Consider the following 27,244-nt stretch of genomic DNA (forward strand, 5'->3'; position numbering starts at 1 on the left):
GCTTTGTGCCTTCAGAGTATTGTGTGTGGAGGTACAGAGAGCAAAGATGTGCACACAGGCAAAATAGTGGTGTTTGTTGTAAAACAAACCACACTGCATGCACCATTTCCAACTCCCATTAGGCATCACTTGTTTATGAAAGCATTAGCAAGCAGAGAGGCTGCTTACTTTGCATTTTGCTTGGGAATAGTGTGTGCTGAGGTAAAGCACCCACAGTTTCCTGATCTAGCATGTAGGCAATAGGTTAACTTGATCTTTGCTTTGCTTTAAGACTCACTGAGCTTAGAGGGACACTGTCGAGTCAAACATGTACATTTTATTTTAAATTCCTAAGACAGAAAGCATAATTCATACAGTTTGCATCAATTCATAATTCATACCACTGAGCCTAATTGAGCATTGTTCCAGTAGAGATTCACCGTGACATTTAAGTCTGAGCAAGTGTCGTGTATCAGTTGACCTGCACAAGTGGGTAGTTTAGAAATACAGGCGGCAGCGCTGCATTGCAGGTGCTAGCACCTGTATAAGCAGGTGTATGTGCACTGCCTGTTTGTTCTGCAATCACACATTCTTGTTTGCATTTTGGGAACTCTGATGTCAGTCAGTTGAGGATGCACTGCAGGCAGTGAAACATGAGACAAGTCAGCATTGATATGCACTATAATCAGAGGTAGCCAAGTGAGAGTCAGGTACACGAGAAAATGCAGAAGTGGGACAGCAGTGGGAATCAAGCTGACTAAGATCATGTGGGTTAAAAGGGCTTAGAAGTTCACATTTACAATCAGCGTTCCTCTTATTGTGTATTTGCACATGTGGGTGTGAGAGAGAGTCCCCGACGTCATAAAATGCTGACTAAATACTAACAGTCCTTGTTTGCCCACTTCTCTTCCATCACCCATATTTGGCATTTTGCTCCATTTCAGTATAAACGAACAAGGTGTGCCATTTATTAATTTATTATGATTTTAATATATTATAGTATTTTATGTTGTGGTACAGGCACATGTGTGAATTGATGTTCTCACAGGAGTTAGAGGAGGTTGCCCTGTGACATAACTGGTAGTCTACCTGTTGCTCAGTCCAATATTCACTTAGTGTGTGCTTCTTTTCATTGTTGGTGGAGATCAGTCATTGTGCGTGGTGTAAGAGTTTGTCCTCAGGCCTGTTCACAGCTTTAGTCCAATATGAAATTCATCTTTTTAATTATTAATTAGTTGACCAGCAGAAAATAAATATCTTTAGTTGCAGCCTTATAACATTTGCCTTTGTCATGTCTCCGTACACATGGATGATGTCTCCACTTACTGTTCCTTTATCAGGTTTTCCCCTTTCCAATTAGCTTCAGGAAGTCATGAACTCCAGCATGTGTCAGTAGTAAAATGAGCCACGGTCTGTGTATAATTATGCTGCCTATGTGCAGCATGTTATCTGACTGCTTTTAAAAGCTTTGTGCTGGGTAAGTTTGCCACTTCAACCAGGTTTAATTCTAGCTTTGGTGCCTTAATGTCCCCCGTCTAGACAGCTTAGTTACTAAACAGATGTAGAAGTGCCTTTTCACTCGCTCTGTGTCAGAAATCCTCACATTGGAAACAATCAGGGTTTTAGAATCTGCTAAATACGGCTAGATTTGGCCATGCCGCATTAGTCGGCCTTCTCCAGTGACCAGTTTGGGAAATGTGTCATGGATTGAATCAGGTGGATACAACACATAATACACATTCATACTTGCATACAACAGCTTGATAATGTTAATCTGCTCACACTATGAAGCAAGCTGATTTCTTTCATGAGACTGACCGACAAAAGGTGGTCGATGAAAGAAGGAGAGCAGAGAAGATAAGATGGAGATGGACAGAGCTTAAAGTCTCCCTTTGATCTTTGACGTACAGCGGGAAAAAGGAGAGGGTGCTATGGGTGTCAGTGGCTACTGTGTTGACAACACTGGACACCATTACTCCCCCTTAGTCCACAAAACCTTTTATGCTAGTCTAGAAACAAGAGCAAAAAATTAGTCATCACTCACTCACTGTTTTTGGGTATCTGAGTTTAATTTAGCTATATTCCGAGTAAAGAAGACACTGTGACACTTATGGGATGTTTTGTCCAAGCCCTGGAATCGTAGGCCCCATGTCCACCAAAGCGTTTTTCCCCAGCTGAAACGACTGGCGCTCCCCAGGAAACGCCCAGCTGGGAGCATTTGAGAGCGCTTAGGAGACACAGCGTTTTTTTCAGCTGAGCCTCAGAAAAAAAGGTTTTGCTGGACGTGGCCCCTTAAGGTGTTAAGTTTTGCCTTGAGACCCAGACCCAGCAGGTGGAGTCAGGGGTGAGTGTCTTTGTAGCTGTGTATGTTGGGAATGTTTTAGAGATCTAGATTAGGGATGTCAAAGGTTAACCATTGATCGGTTATATTTTTGACCAGTTGTGCTTTTACTTATAAAATCAGCACAGTTCCCCTCTAGGTTTTCATTATTGTAGATATAAAGCAGGTACTGGAACTGAACACCCTTCCCATGGTGTGCCAATTGTTTGCCCCCCACAGGAAGAGGATATTAAACAGCCCCAATAGAAGTCTGAACCCAACTGCGTCACACTTCCTGATAAAGGTTAGAGGGGAGACAAGAATGGAATGGAGGGGGGATGTGTTGCTGCTCTGTACAGTACACCAAAGGATCTGTGGTGGTTTCTGCTTGTTTGACATGTTTTGCACAGTGTATGTTCACAGCAAAAGCCCCGACAACTGAGACACACTCCACTGGTTTCGCAGAATGTACATGCGGACAAATGTCCATGTTCACAAATGCACACTCTCCCAAACACAGATGTAACAGCTGACACACACACACAGGGTCAGACACTCCAGGGAATGCATAGGAGTACTTCCCATAAGCCTTACCATGACGTAAGGAGACAGTTATGTGCACAAAGTAGGCTTTTCTCAGCGCTGCCCTGTGGCCATGTAGGCAGATAGACGCCACAATAATGCACCAAGAAACAGTTGAGCAACTAGAGAGAGAGAGAGAGAGAGAGAGAGAGAGAGAGAGAGAGAGAGAGAGAGAGAGAGAGAGAGAGAGAGAGAGAGAGAGAGAGAGAGAGAGAGAGAGAGAGAGAGAGAGAGAGAGAGAGAGAGAGAGAGAGAGAGAGAGAGAGAGAGAGGTCTCAGTTTAATACAAACAATGCAGTCTAACAGGACTCCCTATCATATAACACAGTCTCTCACATGGATAATGCTATATTTAGGCTTGTAACACATGATCGTAGCCTTATATTGGCTCTACCGATTGTGTGCTTTATGTTGTCTGATCCTCAAGGAAGTTATAACATTTTTAAAACAGTTACCAACACTGTGTGTCATGGATTATTAATCAATACCCTTCCAAATACATCTGGATTTTTGAATTCTTATATGACTATAACCAAAAAGGCTCCCTACATAGCCAGTGCTGCAGGAACAATCTTGTTGTATCTAAGTGTTGGACACAGCTAAGCTACTGTCCTCTGATGGGCTCTATTCAGTTGTCGCCATATGTTGTTCACATTACAGAAGCTCATCTGTGTCCCAGCCAGCAAATCAGTCAGACGGTCAGTTGGTGGCCAGTTTCCTGTGCAGGGCTCAGATGTTAATGGACAACTTTGTGTTGATGTAATGGATGTGTTTGTTTCAAGTTTATTTGTCACTCCAACTATAAAAAAAAATATGTAAAGGAGGAGGCTGTAAAAATCAACATAACATCAAGTTAAGGCATACAAACCACCACTGAGACGACTTCACCAGCAGTAATCATGATTGAGCAGGGTGGCTAGTTAGCTCCAACCTGGACAACATTAGTTAACCATTAGAGACCAAAGTGTGGGCAGCGGGCACTATGTTTACGCATGTTAACATGGCTAGCCAGCTGTCTGTCAGCAAAGCCAATAGAAGATATCACAAAAAATTAAAATTTCACCACCTTCAAATGGAGAGCGCTTTGAGGTGCCGTAGTAAAGCTCATTGGGTCAATAAAGTGCTGGACTAAAAGGAAAGCCCTCTTGTATTTCATGTCATTTTGCGTTATTTATTGATTTGTTTTTCTTAAAAATCAACCCGTTAGTTAGTGGTAATTGGGTGTTTAAGATATGCAAAGTAAAATGAACTAAAACCAGTATCCCTAGTTCATACATCTTTCCCTGATACTTTCATTCTCTCATGTAAAATACAGTTGTGCGCACCATTTTTAAGTAAGGGATAGTTTACAGCGAGCAAATTGGGGTCCTGCATAACTGTGTCTGGGTTTATGTTGCAGTAATGGCTTGCTTGCTGCACATTATCCCGCTTATTACATGGCTACCTACTAAAGCAATCTATAATTTGACCCAAAATACTGATTTAGAAGGATTTTACTGCTTCCGCTAAGTGTGTAAGATCAGAAGTGCATCCATGGCAGTGGTCTGCTTGGACCATTGCTGCTCTGATAGGAGCAGTTCAGATGGGCAAGGCTTTGCTTGGGCCCGAGGGTGGAGGGTTTAGGGAAGGGGAGGTCTAAAGGGCATTATGCTGATGATGAGGCTCTACAGCCGCAGCAGTACAATAGGTTGTATTGTCTGACACCAGCAGCCCAGATCACATTCAGTTCACTGTGAGTTCATTTTCCTCATCCTGGCTGGAGCATGACCACACTGTTGGTGACCACACCCTCACCAACCAACCAACCCACCCAGCTGCCCAACCTCAGGCTTAGCAGCCCAAGTGTGGCTGCCGGTGTTTGGCTGAGGGTGTATTTAAACCATTTTTGCTCTTCATAGTTGGCCCCAGCAGCTGTACAAGGATTCTGCCTGGGCCTTTTGGCTTTAAATCTCTCATTCACATCTCCCTCTGTGCAAACATCCCATAATTCCCATGACCTCATAGTGATGTACCCCTGCATTCCTGCTTCAGATGGACCCCTCCTTCTCCCTAGATAGACACGCACAGGCCAGCAGTACTGAGCTCACACACTGTCATGACATCACCGATCACCCTTGGCCAGTGAAGCCCACCAGCTCTCTGTGAGAGCACTGGGATGGCTGGAAAGAGCAGGAGTGGTCAGGAGGATGTGCAGGAGCAAGTAGGTCAGGGTGGGTCACTCAGCCAGAACAGAAATGTAACGGACGCTTTACTGCTCTGTTTTTCCATCCTGTGAGGCAGAATAGTTTACAGATGCTAAAGTTGTGACTTCATGTCTGCATCAGTATAAATTTGACACCACACCTTTTTTATGTTTTAAGTCTTTGAAGTTTCATTATATAACTGCAGTAATTCCTCACTTTCCCTCTCACATGGGTTGTCAACACCAGCAGCCTTGCACTCTAACATACCTTGACCCTTGACCCCTCCTCATTATGGCAGTGCCCAGGGCCCCTGGGCCACACGTATTGATCTCAGCCCCACCGCTCAGCACTGTCATGCTGTTTAAACAGACGCAAACAAACAGCTCGGTTAACTATCTCTGGAGCTGCTAGAAGATTTTTGCATAAATTGACATCTGTAAATGTGTGTTTAAAAAGCAGAAAGGGTGTTTACAGTGTAGATATAGTGTTCCCTTTTTTGTACTAGAAAATTAGACAAACAGGATGAAGAATTTATTAAATGGACAGTTGTTGTTCTGGTGAACCCCCCCCACCAAAAAACAAAATAGTTCAGTCTTCCTGGAATTATTGTGCATGTAAAAGCCCACATTAGGCTCTCACATGCTTTCACTTGTTGCATTAAAAGTCTAAAGATGTTTTTTTTTTTTTTTTCTGTCGAAAAAAAATCAACAGAGAGCATTATGTTGTAATCTCTGGGAGGGTTTTCACTTTGGGGAAATGAACTCTTCACCTATTAGGACAAGATATTTGAGGACATCTAAGATGATGTAATGTTAGAGCTCTGGTGACATTTACTGGAGAAATAATCTGGAAACAGTATGTTTTAACAGGGATTTGGTGTAAAGTATCTGCACTTACATCTGTATTTCATTGCTTTGTCAGGGTGCTGATGAACCATATGTGCAGGACTCGGCCAATAAACTCCCCTCGTAGCTTAATGTAGTTTTAAAGTCCACCTCCCATCCTGCCATCCCTTAAGTGTACAATGTTCTTATCCTTTCTCACACATAATGGTGATTCATGCATGGTGATTTCCCCCACAGCAGGGGGTCGGCTGGTAAACAGTGCCTTAACAAAGCAATATCGGCCAGAGTAATGGGATAAACTAAGCATGGTTCCCCAGAGCTCACACACTGCAATGAGAAAGCACAATCACTGACATGTGTGAACCTCATCAGACAGTTAGGAGGATCAAAATTATTTCTTTCTGACCATGTGAATGGTAATAAGCAATCATTTTGGGGGGGGTGGGGGGGGGGGTTATCTTTCTTGCCATGTCGCCAAGAATTCAGACAGAATTTGAATACATTTTCTTGCCTTGCAGGCTATGAGGACATGCCAAAAGTAGTCTGTTCCCAGGTTATACCAACCTCACTGTTATAGAAAGCCCTTGGTGGGCCTGGCAGACATAGCATGATTTGACATAAACATGTGATCTTGGACCAAAAAAAGTTGTCTGGGTAAATTCTGTAGTGTTAAATGAACCTCTACAGTCTCCAGTGACTCCATATAAAAAGCGGAGTTTCCCCAGGCCATATTTTGGGCTCCAAAGAATTCTGTCATTTTTGGACCTAACCATGTTAAGATGGCAGTGGTTTGAAGGATGCTGTATCATCAGCGGCTGTGACCACACAAGAGGCTGAAACTTGCATATGGTAGATGACAAGATATGCGTGTCAGCATAATGCTGCAACACACATCATCTGGTTATGAAGTACATACATCAGATAATCAAAGTCACACAATCTGTATCCTGCTGAAGTCAGGCCTGTTAAGCCAGTGAGTACAGAGCAAGTCACCAGGCTGACGACTTGCTTTCAGCTTTCGTTGCCAAGGCTGGTGAAATGGCTGCCAGTTTTCTTTTTTTATGTTTATAATTAAGGTAGTAGTGGTCCTGTTTAGTTGTACCCATGTTTTTAACGACAGCATTAGTCAGTGAAGGGGTGGAAATAGACCAAAAATTGCATGGTTGTTCTTTTTATACTACACTGTCTGTCTGCATTTACAAACCGGTTTACATGTTTTTCAGTGCATACAGCTCATACTCCCGATCTTTTCAGGCATTTGGGCTGCCATGCAGACTCTTGGTAACATGTTCAAATGACAGCATTTACGCCACACTCACCCTCACAGACTCATGAATGTAGAAAGTAGAAAGAAGAGAAAATAGAGTTGAATACTAATGTAACCATACTAAATTGATTTTGTCTATCCATCCATCATCCTCTTATTCGGGGCCGGGTCATGGGGGCAGCAGCCTGAGCAAGGTACCCCAGACATCCCTCTTCCCAGCAACGCTTTTTATCTCCTCCTGGGGGAATCCGAGGCGTTCCAAAGCCAGATGAGATATATAATCCCTACGGCATGTTCTGGGTCTGCCCTGGGGCCGCCTACCAGTTGGATGTACCCAAAAAAACGCCATTAAGAGGTGCCCAGGAGACATCCTGATAAGATGCCACAACCACCTCAACTGGCTCCTTTCAACCTGAAGGACCAGCGGCTGATTGATTTGTAAATCTTTAAAGTAATGTTAAGTAATAAGGATGTGTAAATGTGGCCAGGTGGCTTGTTTTTGGGAATATTCTAAATAGTTTAATAATGTTAATGTTAATAATGTTTTTTCAAGAAAGCTAGATTTGCTTTGTTAATGTTCAGCAGTATGTTGCTCACTGAATAGCCCAACTGATACTGGATTTTTGAGGCTTATTTTGATATTTGATCATTCAAAGGAATACTTAACCCCCCAAATCACCATTTGCATGTCAATTACTCACACCGTGTTAAGTTGAATTGCTGAAGAGAACTTTGTTTTTCTTGTATGCTTAAGGCAAACGAAGAGTCCAAAGATGGAGAAAATTCTTGATGAACTGAAGTCATAGGGATCCGGGTTTAACAATAGCAATACGATATCAAGATATCCGTTTACAAACTGTCACACAACTGGTGCAGTATAATCTAAGTCTCATTTATCATGTGTATGCTCAGTGCGTTCCAAACAGACAGCCCTGAACTAAAAGCAGAACTTGTCTATGCTCTCCTCAAAGCCAGACTCCACTGAGAAATACAGTGATTTTACCTTGGTGAACATAGAAGCTGCTGGTCTACCACTGCCTCTATCAGTTTGTTTGTTAGTGTTGTTGTGTGACTTTGGTGTTTGAACGCATTAGTTTGGATTCACCAAAGTCACACAATAACCTAAACAAGTTAAATGGTGGAGGCAGCAGTAGACCAGCAGCTCCTGTGTTCAGTGAGGTACAATTAGTGTTTTTCTCAATGGAGTCTGGCTTTGAAGAGAGCATTAATAAGTTCACTTTTAGTTCAGTTTTTGTCAGAAAGGGCTGTCTGTTTGGGAAGTACTGAGGATATGACTGGATAAATGAGACTTAAATTATACTGCACGAGTTGTGTAAGGGTTTGCAAAAAGATGTTTTGTTGAAATTGTGCTGTTGATGAATGCTGACCTCTAAAACTTAAATTCATAAAGAATTTTCTGTTTTTGGATTATTCGTTCACTTGAGGCATGCGAGAAAAACAAAGGTTTCTGCACGAATTCAATGTAACACGGGGTGAGTTATTGATATACAGATGGTCATTTGGGGGGTGACGTGTTCCTTTATTTGGTATGAATTTGTGAAATTGGATACACACAGAGCAGGACATCTTGCAGTTGAAAAATCTGTGGTGTACAGGCTATGTAATGGAGACAGTTTCTCAATGTTCTCAGACCTAGTTTGGAATTTCTCTACTTCAGTCGGATTTGACACTCTCCATTTGAGCTCTGCTATCTTGTGGAGTGTTTTATGCGATGCTGCTGGCGCTGAAGCTTTCTGAAGACAGTAGCACCCTCACTCAAGCAGAAGATTTTCACTGAGGGAGAGTCAGAGAATGTTTCTAACATGAAAAGTGGTTGCCAGCAGGGGCAACCACCGAGAGAAGTGGTTACAATGGTCCGACTCCAGTTACCAGGGGCAACAGGGCAGTTTCTCCCGTCAAGCCCTGCAGTAATAAAACCCAATAATTTAAGAGTTGCTCAGCAGTCCTCGCCTGTGGCTGTCGCTGAATGATTTCCAGTTCTTCGCTGGCTGATCTTTACGATACCAGAAACCTCACAGTGATGAGGTGTTGGTGGGAGTTTTACATTTGCCAACACTTGCCAGACGGTGCAGTGCTGTGGTACATCAGTGTTAGAGATGCTGCCACTACCTTTCATTAGTCATATTTCAGTGTAGCATCATAGTTTTTTTTTTACTTTCACTGCTACAGTAAGGAAACATTTCCTGGCCCCTGACCAAACCTCCTCTGATGAATGATTCTAGGCCAGCAATAGGCATGAGTGTAAAGTGATCTACCATGTTGCCCTTCTGTTATCTTACTCCCCCCCTCCTCCTCCTCCTCTCTCTTCTACACTCTCCTGCTATCTCTCCCTCCCTCCTGTCCAGGCTACACACCAGCTGCTCTCCTCCTCCTCCTCTCCCTCTGCAGCCCTCTCTTGTTTTCCCATTTAGGTATGGTGGGACCTCAAGAGTCGTCCTCTACTGGGGATAATTAGAAGGAAAAAGACTTTTGCTTTTAAGCAATTACACCACACAGTTGCAGGCTAAACATGGTTACCTTAGTGAAAAAGTTAACACTGTTTGCATGATGGTCTGTGTTTGAATATACTGATGAAGAATGTTGATGGTGCAGCACATTTCCACAGTCAGAAAACATTTATACATGTTATAGATCACTATCTACAAGTGATAAATACAATAGAACGAGGTATGATTGCATAAGTAAACAGTTAGATAAAAAAACACATATGTGTATTTCGTATTTGTTTTGACTGAGCCAAGTAGGCAAATATTTGTGAGTGTGATTTCAATAAGAACTATAATTGCAATACAGTCACTCTTTGTCAAAAGTTGTGTCTGTGGGGTTTTTGTGTATTTTTGTGCGTCATACACGGAGGGTGTGACTTAGTATATAAATAGGCTGTGGGAGTTATTAAAGTCTCCCCACAAACAATCCCTCTCATTAGAATGGGTTGGAGATCGAGTTACACTGATAACATTGGGCCCACTGGGAGATTCACCAGCTCAGGCTGAAAACACAGGCCTGGGTGGATGGATGGATAGGGTGGAGTTGCAGTCCAATCACTTCGAATTAAATCAGTTCAAAATGTAAAACAGACGTCAATGTTTACCATTAGTATTATTGAGCTTCTTCCACCAAAAAGAACGAGAATTGAGAAGTGAACCAAACTAGGGCTGGGCAACATGGTCAAAAATGTTATCCCAATAAAAAAATTCATGTCATTCAGTATTGATAATTATCATGATAAATATTAAATATTTTTGTCCTCAAGTTTAAAGGCTGATCTTTGCTCTTGCGTGAAAGTTGGAGACCCCAGATAGTTAAAACTGGTTCAAACTGTTCTTTATTGTCTGAACATGACAAACACTTAACAAACAGTGGAACGTTTCACAAATCTGAGGTAGATTCAAAACAATTATCATCAAAATAATTTCTATAAATAAAACAATAAATAGACAAAGAAGTCTTAATTTTGGTGTGCAGCATGTCAAACTCTTTGTATAGGCAGTCAAAAACATTTTATAGGTGTTTTAGCTGACAGTGTCAACAAAATAAATAGACAAAAATCTTAACTGTGGTCAGTACTTTTTGTAAAAGTTTTAAACATGAAGTTTCTGCTGGTTCTCAATCAAAACAGTAACAAAAGGCGGACTTGACGTGAAGTAGAGTGGGATCATTAAAAACGACCACCGTTATCGTTCATGGTAGAGGAAATGAACAAGTATTTAAAGTTTTATTCATGTTATGATTTGTCAAATTTATCCACATTATGTCATTTATTTTTAATAGAATAGCCACAACAAACGTTACGTTAACTCGCTAACTTAGCATTTGATGAGTCGACCACCCAAACAGCTACCGTAGCTAACGTTATGCAGGGAATATAATCGTGAGGTAGCCGGGCACTGTTTACTGTGGTCAAAACAGTTATACTAAAAATAACTTAATTAGCATGTTTAACGTTGTTGTAATAATGTTACAGTGCACATTAGCTCGGTTTGTAGCTGGCCTTCTTCTTTTGTTTAATGGCAGATGGTAACTAGCATTAAAGATGCATTAGCACCCCCCTCATTAGGTGTATAGTTGGTTCAATTATATCGAAAGTTTATCGAACTTTTGTTATATTTCTATCGAGGAATATTATAACAAGATGCAGCAAAACCAGAGATATTATAGTTTTTATTCCACACATTCTTCTTCCTTTTAAAACCATTTGCCTACATTACCCATAATGAAACTTCACCGCTGACAGTTTTGTTGGACATTCAGGTGTGTCCTGCTAACAGTGGCTAATGTAGTCTCGAACCTCTGGCCTGAAGCACAAATGATGAGCGGACTACAGAGGTCTCTAGTAAGCTCACTGTTTTCCAGCGCCACACCCTTAGATATTTTTTTTACATTTCAAAACTTGTAGTCTTCAGATGTGACACTGAATTAACTCTCCCACTTAAGTTAGTAGAGGCAGTTTATCAAACTTCATGTAGCTCCCTGTGGAGACTCAAAAGGCTTTAAACAACTTTTTCACATATACAGGCGTACTTGCCAAGACCTGTAAACAGACTTTGTAAAATCAGTGGACTTCCGCTTTAAGTTATGATAAAAATGATCCTTAGTAGTTGTTGTCCTAACGCTGTTTTGTAAGGAAAAAACTTCCAATGTTAACCTCTTGTTCAACCCAAATCTTGTTTGCAGCCCTGTCCAGGTTGAGGTGGTGCTGTAAAATGCTTCTTTGAACGCTACCTGTTTGCAGATGCAACAAAGAGCTGCCTTTATGGCCTCCTCATATGCGCTCCCAACAGCTTGCAGTGTAAATAAATGAACAATACTTGTGAGTTGGGACTTTTCCTCTGTGTTTGTATTTTGCCTTTGTCTTTACCACCACCCTTAGTTCATGTCTGGACTGTGAGTTGTCTTCTTTGCAGCCAGAGCTCCCAGAGCATGGGTCATTTGAGTTATTTAACACTCAGCCAGTATGACATCCGGCTTTGCCTTCAGTCAGCTCCTGCTCGTTCGAATGTCGGCAAGCCTGAACGCAGAGGGATCGTTAGATAGCTGAGGAAAAGGAGGGGACAGGTGTTTCCTGGTGTGTTACCTAGAGGTTGTGCTGTCATAGAAACAGCTGGCGGCGGGATGAGCTCATAATTTTTCTACCTAATGATTTACATACACACGCTCTCACCTGGCTATTTCCATAAAGATGGTTGTCTTATTTAAGTCCGCCCTATTTAGAGCCAAAATGAGGAATTATTGTACAAAATGCTGATGAGCTGAGCGCTTTCCTCCTGACACTAACACATTTACATATCAACGCTTTTTTTGGAAGCTTTAATGAGAGTGTACTCTCAGAGGACAATTAACCAAGCGTAGGCTTTCAAATAATTATATTTGGCCATATAATTAGAGATTGGATTGAAATGCCTTTCCTTCCCACTTGATTAAACTGTTGCGTACATCAAGCTGCGGTTACTCAATCAGGTCCATTATCCCCAAATACTTTATATAACCTGATTTAAAACCAACCTAACCTCTACTTTCACTTCAGTTAGATGGCTTCTGCTTCACTTATCAGCTAACACACCCTTTTTATCTGATTTATCTACGGTCTAAATGTGTTGCTCTAATCCACATGTTTGTCGTTCCATACTTGCCTCCTAAAAATATGCCTTTATTTATGAGCCAGACCTTAAAATTATTGGCTGTTTTGCTTGGGCCTCTGCTAAGCCGAGTGCTTTCAACAATATTAAACATGAGGATGTTGACAGATTTAACAGATATAACTACAGTTATGTAACAGGTTACATTTTAATATGAAAACAGTTGTTTGTTTGTTGTACCTGAAGCTGCTCTTACACAACCTGGATGACAGATGTTAAATGAATTTACCCAGTTGGGACTTTACCAGCCATTCAGTTGGTAGTTAGTATCTGTTTGCTACCTTACTGAGATTTAATACCTTGTTATTACTTATTTTCCCTTTTATTAATCTATAGACAAGAAAATATAGACACTTCTACAATGAAAACCATCGGTGTGTGGAGTCGCACGAGTCACAAATTTGATAGGACTTAACTTGTCAAAATGAAAAGGACTTGCAAATCGACTTGGACTTTAACATCAATGACTTGTTAAGGTATGCAATGTCGTATATGAAATCAAAGTACTCTGTTTCCTATTTTACAACATTTCATACATTTACAATACGCACAAGAAACATACACATTTCATACTGTTGTGGTGCTGGTTAACAGTGCTATATGCTATGACAGTGCCATTACTTTTTAAGATTAAGTTCAGTCACACTTGTTTTAACAAACTTTTCTGGGAAATGAATGCAAATTTTTAAAAGCATTCATGATTTTTGTAAATTTCATATATTATTACTCTGTTGTTTAAATGGCATTAGATTTGGCGAATCCTTCATTATGACTTGTTTAGTGCACGAAAGTTAAAGTTTAGGACTTGGCACTTAATTCGAGACTTGCCTGCCTGACTTGGGACTTGAGTGCAAAGACTTGAGACTTCATTGTGACTTGCATAACAATGACTTGGTCCCACCTCTGATGAAACCTGACATTTTCCTCTGGTTCATGACTCAATGCAGTTCAGTGTGTACTGTAATTGCACCAAAGACAAGTCATTTGTAATCCTGAGTCAATAATGTCCCTCCACCTGCGACCACATCATCAGTGTTGGTGAGGTTAACTTGTTTCTACAGGTCCTCTGTACACACACACACACACACACACACACACACACACACACACACATACACATACACACACAGCCACAGACCTGCTGCACTGGTCACTGCTGCTGCTGCCACACCTGAACCCAACTGCCATAACCATTACTGCTGTGAGACACACACAGTGAATCCCCAGGGTGCTCTTGAGGCACATTAATGTGCACTTCCTCGCTCCATCTTTTTCTGTTAGATTCACCACGTACAGCCATACAGCCAGTCTCCCCTGGGTGCTCTCAAAACACAAATGTGACGTACATGTAACCAGTTTCTGTCTCTCTACCCACATGCTAACACACTCGATTATACACGGCTTTTCACACACACTGTGGCAAACACACACGCATTGTAACTTGCTCGCAGTTAGCTGTTAGTCATGGCTCAGTTGAACCAACTAATATGCAGACACCCAGTTTTCTGATTAATTAAAGCCTGATCTTTCTCACAACTGAGAAATATTTGTTTTTCTAATCATACTTGAAATGGAAAAAGCAAAGACTTACTTTTGGGAGATTTTGTTGTGCTCTACAGTTAATCCTTTTTCTCTTTGTTTAAAATTATAGAGCTTTGAAGAGCTGTAAGATTTGGAATTAGAAGAATGTTAGAGGTTTAATTAGTTGAATTTTGTGAAGTAGGGCAGTACCAGTCATAATATATATTTGCTTAAATTAATGAAAGTGCATTGTGTTATGTGATATGTGATTATCTAACATGCCATTGCCAACAGTTTTCATTTGAACTATTTCCAGTGGAGAAACTGGTCTTGATGTAGGCCCTAATATCTGTATAGTGTTTTCTGTAGGTTATCCAAAATAACAGGGACACAGTTTCCGAAACTGGGATGTTCTGGTGGTCTGGAGGCACTGACTGTGTCTTTGCAGTGTCCCTGGTTCAAGTTTGGCCAGGCACATTATTTGCATGTCATCCCCCTTTTGTTCTCCTACCCTTATTTCATGTCATCTCTCTGCTGTCAATGGTCTGATAAATTTAGCTTCATAGCGATATCAACATGCGTGATACAGATATTGCAAATTGTATATTAATATGTGCCATGTGTTCCCACCCTGCATGTCGTGTTGAAACAGTGGCGTCTGATGACTTTACTAGTTTTGAAAGTATTTCTTGTGTCACAGAAACCACTGAGAGTGACACTTGTGTTTCAGGTGTTAGTACCATACTGTCAGTGATGGTTCATGCATGGTGTTTTTGTTGTGGTGCTCTGCACAGATTTGACACCTGTGCACCCGCCCCACCCACTCTCATCCCAGCTCTATGAAGCGCGGTGAACCACTATTTCCTGGCAAAGACAGCGAAGCGGCACTGAGGTCTCTTGGGACAACCAGTAGACATTAACCTTGTATTTGATGGTTCACAAAATACACCTGAATTCACAAATACGTAGGATATTACTACAGACACTGATAATGCTACATTGTGATAATGGGATTGTGCTACTGATCAGTACTGTACCGACTCATGTTGATAATGACCCGATGATGATTTACAATCCAGGGGACGTGACGTACTGAAAGGTATTTTCACCGGCAGCTGCCATTTTCTTACCATACATATCATACATCTCATGCAAGACCAATTTTGTTGTTGTTTCCTGTTATGTTTGTAGTTTCACTAAGTGAAAAGAAAACATGAAAAAACTTTTCAGAATGAAAGGGAATCTGAAAATTTCTCAAATTTTTTTGAACTACTAAATTTACACAGTAACTTTAACTTTTGTGGATTATCCATTGAAATTCTGTTTCTATCGGGTGATCACAAATCACAATCATGCATCACATCTGATGTACATTATACCGGGTAGATGATTTTGGTGCTCGTTAAACTCACCTCAATATAATGTTTTGTACATAGTATATAAAGATGCACATATAGCCTGTGGTTTTGTAAATAAAGTTTTCAGATTTAGAATTTTATTTAACTTTCAGACACATTTTTAACGTACATGAGTATAATCCTAATTAGAACCATATACATCAAACACAAGGTTTAACACTACAATTTGTCAAAAAAAACAAATTTTATTGGGCATTCACTCTTATGACCACCCATGGGTCCCGGGGACTGACGACATTGAAAACTTATCAACATCACTGTGTGTATATAGGCTATTATTTGTCTGGGGTCTATGTTCGCAGCGTGTAGGGTTGCAATGGTATGAGGTTTTCATGGTACAATAATCGTCTCAGAAAATAGCGCAGTTTCACAGTATTACAGAATTGACATTATTATCAGACAGAGTGACCCTTAAAGGAATGAAAACAGAAGGGTTATTGTTGGATGAACAAACATTTTACTACTATAATTGAAACTTGAAACAATTTTGTTAATGAAAATATGTGTAAAAAGTCTCCCCTTAGAAAATAACTAAATACAGTGTGCCAGGGCTGACATCAAAACCCGGAAGTTTAGCATCGTGCTGGTTCCCGGAAGAGAAAGTGAATGTGATTTTTGCATTGCGTTTTGGATTATGTCAGAAAATAAGCTCTGTGGCTAACACAAGTTTATGATACTTACAGGTTTTGTTCAGTGAGATAATCTTCACATATGAACACCTTTCATACGGCATTTGAAGCTTAAATGCGGTCGCCAGAAGTAAAAAGCTAACGTTAGGCTTTAACGGACTACATGACTACTCCACGGTCACATGACTCTTGACGTCACCGCCACTAATCTTTCAAATGATTTCGGCCGCTTTATTTTAAAAACATTGTATAATGGGGAAATTGGACTGTTTAAGCTAAATAAGAAGCTGTAATGGCGGACTGCCAGCACTCTCATCTGTTCGGGGGTGATGACGTTTAATGTCCCCGACAGGGTTTATAGTAGTATTGAGCAACTTGTTAGCAACCGCCTTTTTTACGACATGTAAAAGCTTCAAAATTCACAAGTAGGGTATTTACTGACGTGTTTTATGTCGTAGAACAAAACCTGAAACTTGCTTAAGCTTTTGTTAACCACAGACCTTATTTGAGGCATTTTACCAAAATCCCATTCAAAAAACGTATTGACTTTTAGACGAGAGAACCGGAAGTGCTAAAAGCGCTAACGGAGTTCTGGGTTTACTGACACACTCTATTAGGGGGGAGATTAAATGTTTTTTTAATTTTTATTTTATTTTATTTTTTTCAATATTGTAGATAAGCAAATGTACACGGATTGATGACAGTCAACTTTTATATCACGGTATACCTCGAAACTGGTATATTGCTGCAACCCAAAACTCAATACTCAGTACTTAAGTATTGGTTTATTTATTGCAGGTCATATCGTCATAGCAATTTTCAACAATGTTTTCGCATATCGCATGTTTTCCTGATCTCCTGCAGCTCTGTTGAGTATTGGGATAATATATATATATATTGTGATATATCACTAGTATTTTTACCGTTACCTTTTTACAACTGCAAATTATGTCCCTAAAGGAAAACTTGGTCAACATCTGTTTTATCTAATAAGGTAAAGTTTTCAGTTTGTTTGTCTCACTTCATTTTTATTGCAGCAAAATGTATCTGGTGGACTAAAAAAGCAATTTGTTTTGTGATTCTAGTAGGCTACCAAAAGTTTACTTACAAATTACAAACAAAATATTGCAATACTGTGCTGTATTGAGCTTTTACCCCAGCCCGAGTTTTTACTTTGGCTGTAGACTTTTTGCCTAATTGATCGAAACGATGGCTACTTCCTGCCATTCCCAGACTGTCACTGCTTGCTCCACAGATATCATACAGAGCACTGTAGGCACTAAAGAAGGAAGATCAATTATAAAGACAGCATGTGACAGTGTACAAGAAATGTTCCTCTGCCCACAGGAACTACTGCAAGCTATAGACGAGGCACAAAATCCTCTGAAGATATATATCAGACGATGTATATCAGGACAGCTTGTCACATGATTTGCACTCAGTGCTCGATAGGAAGTGGTGTTAGACCCTGTGTGTCTGGCAATCAGACAGCTTAGACTGTTAATCTCTTCAAGCTAAACCCACCGCTTCACCGCCAGCACTCCAGCTCCTTAGACACACCATTACACACATGCGCCGACATTTCCATCCATTTCAACTGCTAAATTAAAGAAATGGTGCAAATTTAACCCCCCGTGTTCAGCTAAATATCAACACAAATGCCTTGTGCATGCTGCTGTTGAACTAAACTGTGAACCCCGTAGCCTCCCTCTTTTCCTTCTTCCTCCTCCTCTCCGTGTTCCTCACATCCTCCCTCTGCTTCATTCCCTCCCTGGCCATCACACACACCTCTGCTTTCCAACACATACACAGAGTGACTTGCTTTTGCCTTAGGAGATGCAGGATGTCTGGAGGCATAGGTCATAAGTGTATTTTTTAAAAGGCAACACTGTTTGTGATAATGAATTGCAAGATTCATTTTTAGAAAGATGATTCAAGTCTCCAAGAATGCTCAAAAACAAATCAAAAAGAAAACTCTTGAATTGGACATTGATTTTTGGGGAAGCTGATTTACTGTGCAGCCCTGTATTGTGTGCGTGTTCGACCAGTTTACAGCAGTAGCTCTCTGCCAAATGTGCTCTCAATGAACTCTTCCCTACCCATGAACACAAGCTCCGTCTCTCATCCTCCTCCTTCCCCTCATGTGTCTGATGTCTGTGTGTTTGGCAGTGAGTCTGGTCTCCCTGCAGGCTCTCACATGCTCTTTTATCCATCATTCCCCTCTGGCACAGTGGGGCGACCACCCTCCCTCTCTCCTCCACCTGCTTCTTTATCACTTTTTTGGCTGACCATCTCTCTTACACGCCTCTCTGTGTCTCCCCCTTCCTCTCCTCCCTCCTGTCTCTCTTTTCTCTGGCTGCCTCGGCCTTTGTCTGTCTCGTGGGGAAGGGTGGTGTCTGTCTCTCCTCTCCTCTTCCCTGCAGTCTCATTCCTCCCTCTGGTAGCAGAGAAAGAGATGAAAAGGAGGAGTGTCAGCGAGGGAAACTGAGGTGCTGTGAAACTAAATGGGCAAAATTTCCCTCCCAAAGGCAGTTTTAGTATTATCAATGGGAGGAGCAGAGAGAGTGCCATGTAGAGGAACTGAGTTTTGTATTCAGCTGGGTTTGAATGTGATCAGTTTGCAGTGAAACTGTCTTGAGCTAAATTATCATGTCATGCAATACTTTGTTAAACAGCCCAATAAATACATGTGTTGATAGAATGGTTTAAGTTTTAATAAAAATGATTTTCTAAAACACAGAGCTGAAACAAAAAGATGAGAGATGATAAACAATAATAAAAAATAGTCTGCAGCTATTTTGATAACCAGTTATTTGTTTAAGTCATTTGTCAGGGGAAAAAAACAAACATTGGCTGATTGTAAGCTTTTTAAATGTGAAGATTTGCTGATTTCCTCTCTCATTTGAAGGTAAATTGATATTTTTGGGTGATGAAGATGTCACCTTGGGGTTTTACTATTCTCTGACATGTCATAGACAAAATAATTCATTGGTATTACCAAGAAAATAATCAACTGAAGAATTGATATTGAAAATAATCATTAGATTTTTTTCTCAGCTGTTTTGCTGTGAAGTAAACTCACAAATTTGTATGTTAATATTGACAAATTTGGACAGGCGGAGGGCACTTACTCTGGCTCTGACTAAGGGTGAGAGGGTGTTTCCCCTTTGGTTGCAGGGAAATGTAACCAACAGGAAACCATGTGGGTAGATAGGACCCTCAGGGGATCAATCACAGGGAGCACCAACAGCTGATCCAGAGGCTTCGCCTGAACGGGGACAATCTGTTGTCAAGTGTTGGGCCTAATTATAGTTGGTAAAACATTAGAAAGTGGTTGAGGTGACACTTTGTTCAGATATGTCTTGCAGCTTGCCAAGGGTGAAACCTGTATGCCAGTGCGTGTTGTCATCGCCACCAACAAAGGTCCTCTCAGTTCATCTGCTCAGACAATGGGGGGAAAATGCCAATGAAGCCAGGTGCTTTTCCTACTCAGAGTTGAATTTTTCAAAGTGCTCCTGCAAAAATGCAAGGTGCATAAAAGTAGTAAAAAGCAAGGTGCAGAATGCTTCACTCTCATTGAAAAAGCCACTCCAGGTTGCTAAACACACTCTGTCTGATCTGGGCCTTAGTCCTATTACTAAGACACATACTCCCTGAAGATATGAGGTTTTCCCTCCGACAGCTTCCTGCTTTAAATAGGCTCAGCCTCATCCATGTGGTATTTACCATAATACAAATCAGTGGAGATGGATTAGGTGGAGACATGCTGTAGGGAGTGCAGTGAAACAAGTTATAGCCCTGTGGCTTTATCGCTTTTCTGCCTCTCCACGTCTCTCCCTGCTCTTGGTTTACCTTTCCCTTCATCCCTCCCTCTCTCCTCCCCGTCTTTCCTGCCAGGTTGGCTGTTGTCACCACTCAGGCGTCTCAGGAATGCCTCCAGATGTTTTCTTTATATGACTCAGCCACACATGCGCACGCACACACACACACACACACACACACACACACACACACACACACACACACACACAGTCTCTCGGACACATTTCCTTTCTTGTGCACACAGACAGTGTCAAGCAGACATTGTTTTGACTTCAGGTGGAAGTCTGTCCAACCTTTGCACTCGGATCCCTTCGCAGTGAACAGATCCAGGAACAGCTCATGTCTCGTTCTGTTTTCATGCTCGTCACAAGGAGCGACAAACCTAAACTGACATCAGCTCCGTGCTTCACAGGGAATCAGCCATGCAGACCCATTTCTATCTCTTTATTTTAGAGTTAACACACACACACACACACACACACACAGAAGTAAAATACAGTGATATCAGTGTAGTTTGTGCAGGGCTGTCTTTTCATGAAGTTCATCTAGGCAGATACCCCAGACCTGTCAGAGTGATTACACTGACATCTCTACTCGCACATAGACAGTCATGTAGTCGAATAACACACATACAGTGCATCCAGACTTCTCACACGAACAAGTACAGCACCAAAGGGCCTGATTATCCTGTGCTACTGTATTCATCTCTAATGTGATGTATGTGTTTCATCCTGACTAGCACTTTGTAATCGCTTTGTCATTGAACTAACTTCTGCTTTTCAACCACTGAACCATAAACTCTGCAAGACTACTGATTATCACACTCTCTATCTGCATGCTGTGAGCCTGTGCATCAGCAGAGTACAGAGGCTGACGTGGTGCTGCGAAGACTTGGTAGTTTCGCTTCCTGATTCAAAGATATAAATACTCAGTGTGTTGTTTTTTTTTTATTTCTGATCCAAAATCAAAAACATAAACAATAATTTTAGATGATTTCATTCTTAGAAAAATTACTGAATCAGACAACATGCAAATAATAAACCCACCTGAAGACGGGCACAAGCAAACTGTGAACTGTTGTTTTAAGGCTTTTTTTTTTTTTAAGGTTGTCTTTCCGTCCATCTGTCCATCTGTCTGTTCAATTTTTTGTGAATCCAATATCTCAAGAATGCCTTGAAGGAATTTCTTCATTTTGGCACAAACGTCCCCCTTGGACTCAGCGATGAATTGATTAGATTATGGTGATCAAAAGGTCAAGGCCAGTGTGACATTGCATCCATTTCATTCTTACTCATACTCAGGAACATATCCTGAAAGTTTTTTCACTTGACCTCTTGGGGGGGGGGGGGGGGGGGGCACATGCAAAAAATGGGTGTAGGAAAACTTAAATCAGTCTATGAATTGGAAATTGATTGTCCAATCATTACAAAATTTGCAGGGTATGAACGATGAACCACATGTGTTAGATTATTTTGTAAATGGTCATTAGGGGGCACCACCAGTTCCAAACAAGTGCAACGGCCTTTTGCGAAATTTGGCCATAATGTTGTTTGTTCAAACATCACCAGACTCGGTGGAACTCTTTAACTAAGCCATTAAAGCATGTCCCCAAAATGTTTCTGCAGTTGACCCATAGGAAGCGAAAGTGTTTCCAAAGACTAGCATGGCCTGGTAGAGATGTAAACGTAAAAGAACGAGCATTTGTGTGATTGTCATAAAACCCGGTGTTTGTCTTTAATGCAGGTTTCCCAAATAGAGTGTAAGTGAACAACACAGTGTGATTTGCTTAAATAACACACACACACACACACACACACACACATATACATACACGCACCAAACTGGATTATCTGAGTTTAGCAGCATATAACAGGTAGCCTGCAGCGAGACTGTGACAGAATGCTGTAATTTAAATATTGCTGAGACATAATCTAACTTTTGGCGTTGCTTTTCTACGATCTGAGTAGAGCTGCAAATAGAGATGAAACAATATATAACAATTGCATGCTACGATTATTGTGACCAAATATAACATGGTTAACAGTATTATAACGGGACTGTTAAAATGATACACACACTGAAATCATTTCACAAAGTTTTATACATACGTACTATCTTTTTCTCACCCTCTTGGCTGCACACTCAACTTCTCAATATGGTAATTAAACATGGTTTTGATGATAACTGCATTTTGAAAAGGTAATACTAACCGTTGGGAATTTCACCATGGTTTTTCATGAAACTTAGAACTATTTCATCTCTGACTAATCAGATATTTCTAATTTTTCCACAAAAATAAATACTAAACCTTGGTTTGGAATTCTTCTGATGGTCTATAAAACCTAAGCAACTAAAAATACTATAAATGGGATAAATTGTATTGTTGGGTACCTCAACAATTATAAACTCCAGTATCAATGTTTGACTGAAACTAGCGTCTGCTTTTCTTTCCATTGTGCTGTTCTGGAGTTCTGGCGCTCACAGAGGTGAATGTTAAGAGCCAGTGTTGTGAGAGGAAGCAGGGAGTTTTTGAGAAACTGCATGCTTACTTTATCTCCTCTGAATTTATAGATGTTCAAAAAAATGTAGCCATGTCAAAAAGCCAAATATTCCACTCAAGGCTGGATTGTGTTTACATTCCCACCTGGATTAATTTCAAACTGACTGAAAAGGTTGCATCTGTGTTGTCTCTGCCGGGCAGAATCAGGCAGTTTTTTTGGGAGCTCCTCCCGCAGCATGTTGTGTACCAGCCGGAGGTTGATGGACAGCGGTAGGGGCATCCTCCCTGACTCAGCAGGGCAGAGATTGGACAATGATTGATAGGTGTCTGGACCGCTCACTAAGCACGTCTGGAGCACACAGTGATTGACAGATGGCCTGCCGAGCTGAGGGTCCTCCCCCTGCTGATGAGGAAGATGAATGCCTGTGTGTGTTTGTTCTCCAGAGAATAGAGCAGTAGAGTAGCTGTTTGTTCCTTTCCTTTGCTTCCTTTTCTCTGTATTCCAGGGAAGGTTCAGTGGTTATGGATATGGAGCCACTTCACCCTGCACAGACTGTTTACATTCCCACGTGAGGATGTTTGTCATTTAAACATCTGCCCCTGTCCATCGAGGTCTCTTTATGATCGATTCATCCTTTGCTCTTTCTCTTTAAACATGTTCAGGCTCCCAGGGTTTGACAGAGTCCCAGAGCCCATGGGTAATGTCTTCTAATGCTTTGTTTTTTCCAACCACCAGACCTCAATCCAAAGATATTAACTTTACTGTGATAGGCCACAAACAAAGGAAGTATTTTTGTTTTCTTGAAAAATGGAAGAAGAAAAAAAAGATCAAAATACCTGTTTTAATGAGCCAATTAACTCATCTAGTTGTCCGTCTGTTGCACAATTGACTGCTGTGTCAACTTGTGTCTGTTACGGATACTATGCAGTAGAGCCAGGTCGATAAAGCAGCTAATATTAGTTTGTATGCAGTCAGTGTTGGCATTCAAGGCTGTAGATAACGACATAGAAATAATGCCAAATTTATGTTTTAGGTAGAGCATGAAAATTCACTCTTTACCCTGGAAACAAAGAAGGTGCTTTCACACCTATTTGTTTCGGTTCAATCAAACTCAAGTTTGTTTGCCCCCTAAGTGCGGTTTGTTTGGGCAGGTGTGAACACAGCAATCGCGCTAAGATGCTCACCAAAACAACTAAACCGAGACCCTCTTGAAGAGGGGTCTCGGTCTGGTTACAAACAAACTCTTGTGCGGTTCGTTTGTGGTGAGAACGTGATCCAACCTCAACCGAACCAACTGCAGTCACATTACACATTGTTTGGATCAAACAGTCATGAGCACTTCACAGTCGTTGAGGATTATTAATGTGCGCCTCCTCCTGTACTGCCTTAATATGCACATTGGGCGCATCCAATGCATCAGAACCTTGTTTTCTAGTTGGAGCTGCACCTCGTTTTCAAACTGTATGGTTTGCCTAAAATGAACAATGACAGCAATATAGTGCGCTGAAATCAACCTGCAACCTCCATTGTGACATTAGAAAGTGTCGCATTCACTTTGCAAGTGTACTCTTCTTCAACGTTTTGTTTACTACCTGGATTTGTCCCGCATGGAAATTCTGCCCAATCAAGAGCAGCTCGCACAGGGCATTTGATCTGGTCCACCTGTAAATGCTGCCGTGAGAACACGAACCAACTCTAGGCAATTATGCAACTTTGTAACAAAATCAGTCCCTGATTCGGACCAAAGCGAGACAACTCTAGGTCTGAAAGCACCCTTAGTGACTAATGGGAACAATAGTTTTTGAAACTGGTCCACTATTGAGTGAGACCTCTGCAGCCAGCAGCTGCAACACAGGCTGCAATGTAACCACTGAGGGCATTTGTGTATGTCTATGTACATCCACTAAAAGGGCTTGTATTTGCCACAGACATGCTGATGGTGTCTGACAACATTATGGAAAGGATCCCTACGGAGAAAAACCTTTTTTGTGAAAGAGTAAGTTCCTTTTTGTTTAAGCAGAAACAGCATGAAATACCCATTGCCAAAGCCCAACAGACTCCATGTAGAAAACAGGAATTTAAGCATGTATTTTAGTGTGTGTGAATTAGGGGTTTATTTCACCACAACAGATGGTGGATGTTCGAACAGGAAGGAGGAATGATGAGTGTGGTTTACGATGATAAAATTACTTACCTGCAATTTCAGGGCTGTTTCTGGTTAAACAAAAAGGATCTTACCATATAAAAAAAGACCTAGCTTTGTAGGGATCATGCCCATGAGTTGTAAGACACTTCTAATAATTATCTGAGCCTGTCGTTTGCAAAAACAAGCACCTTTAGTTAATGTAAATTGACAGTGTGCACACGCACTAGGTGGTTACATTGCAGCCTGTTTCGCAGATGTCGGCAGCAGCCCTTTCTTCCAAATCTTGACCAATTTCAAAATCGTTCCCATTAGTCACTTAGACACAAAAACAAGGAGAAAACGGTCCAGGTTGAAAAATATTGGCGTTACTCTTTGAAGGGCAATCAGCAACTTTGAGTTGCACATTTGATTGCTGTTGATGAAAATATAAAGTTTGATAATGATTGGGCCCAGATGAGGGTCAGGATCATGGGAGACAGATAGATGTTAAAAATGTTTCTGGGTTTGTCAGAGAGTTTGTGAAGCTAGTCTTGACATCTAGTGTGTACCTAGCAGATAGTCAATAATATGAAGCCCTTTACATGCTTTAGAACAAAGCACATTGTGCTGTAACCTTGTAGGACTTGTTGAGTGTAGTCAATTGAACTGGCGTTTTACAAATCTGACTCTCACAGGCAGCACATACCGAACTTGTCTGTTTTGCGCCTGTTGCTACACACTCCACCTAATGAGTTTCTGTAATGGCTCTGTTTGTGTGTGTTGCAGCCTGTGAGCAATAATCCAGGTGAGCATCAAGCTCTTCGCCACACATTTGCATAACAAAACAGCTTCCTGACGTGCAGCTCAACACGTCAGGAGAGAAAGGGAAATAGATGAGGGAAGAGATTTTGAAATAAAGCCACACAGGACCTTTGTGTGTGTCATTATGGGATCACACCAATGTCATGTTTCCCACCTTCAATAAGAGTCAGATCCTCAGAAAAGCAGCAATTTCAGCACGTCTCAGCTGTTGTTTGCTGTCAGTTCTGTGTGTCCAGTTCGTGCTGCATCATCAATTGAAGCACATCAAATCAAACGACATGATTGGACACAGCTGGTGTTTGTTGCACTTTAGCTTTATTTTTATTTGCTTGTGTGAGATGAATGAGTTTGGCAATCATGGATGTCGTGTCACTAAAAATTTGGATGCAGTTCACAGAATAAGGTTTCCTCCACATCTGCCAAGCTGTCAGGCTCGTACAGAACTGCATCGAAGAAGTGAAGTGGCCATTAGGTGGTGAAAACAATGGCTGTCAGGTTGAGCCAAGTTTATGAATAGCATGCTATTAAAATGAAGGATCCAGCTACCATAATAGAGGCAGGGGACATTGTTAAATTGGGAAATTTCTGCCAAAAGTGCCACCACCCCCAGTTTAGGGTGGGGGTGGTGGCACTAAAGATTGAAGATGGTGGTTATTGTGTTAGGAAGTAGGGAGGGGAGATAGAGAGGAGAAAAGGCTGGAGTCAATGGTCTCTTTTTATTTCTCTTTTATGTATCCTCTTGTTTCCTCTCTCCTCCATCCTCCTGCCTGTGATCCACAAATCGATCTCGGCTCACCATCTTGAACGAAGTCTTTCAATTCCAAAAAGGCAGAGGAGAGAGGAGTCTTGCTGTAGGAGCTATGAGCGAGGATGGATCGTTTGTGGAGTCTTTTGGCACCTGTGACATATAAAAGAGGTGTGACAGATGATGCAGCTGTACCACGTGTCATTTTTAATTGACATCGCTTTAAAATGACATCTCCAAAGAACGGATATTTCATTTTGTTAAATACCTGTTCCCTCAACACTTTACTCTTTTGTCTCTTCCTTGCCTCCTCTGCTCGCATCTCAGGTGATGGGAACAAGACACAAGGAAAGTAGGCGAGGAAAGAAATCGAGGATGTCCAAACTAAGAAATTAGAGGGTTGGGAGGTAGGAAGGTTGATGTAGGGAGACCTGGATGTGGTTAACATGGCCAAAGGGGTTAAAAAACAAACACTGCCCGTTCTTCACTCATTTTCATGAGTGTCTTTGTGTATGTGGGTGTGTTTGGAAAGGGTCAGGTCACCTTGTCACAGTTTTAGTTGTGGCCGAGTCTTTCTTCCATTGTTTTCTATTTCTGCCTTCGCCTTCTTCTGGTAAAGTATATTGAGCAGAGCTGAATCTGACAATTAAAGCCACCCTGTTTACTGCTATGTTTGGCTTCTTCCCTGCCTTTTTGGAGCATTATGTCCATGACACATTATGGCCAACAACTGTGAATTAACAGAATAGGGTGACACTAACAGCAGAAGTGAATCACACCCCCTGTGTAGACACAAGTGGAGATATCACCATCAGCAGAATTCAACAT

General features: G+C 41.2%; 1 protein-coding gene across 1 annotated transcript in view; it reads left to right on the forward strand.

The window, feature by feature from the left end:
* Positions 1-27,244, forward strand: part of pkn1a (protein kinase N1a) — a 68,910-nt gene that overhangs the window by 1,669 nt on the left and 39,997 nt on the right. The window lies entirely within an intron of this gene.

Source organism: Epinephelus lanceolatus, chromosome 3 (genome assembly GCF_041903045.1).
Source record: "Epinephelus lanceolatus isolate andai-2023 chromosome 3, ASM4190304v1, whole genome shotgun sequence".
Classification (NCBI taxonomy): Eukaryota; Metazoa; Chordata; class Actinopteri; order Perciformes; family Serranidae; genus Epinephelus; species Epinephelus lanceolatus.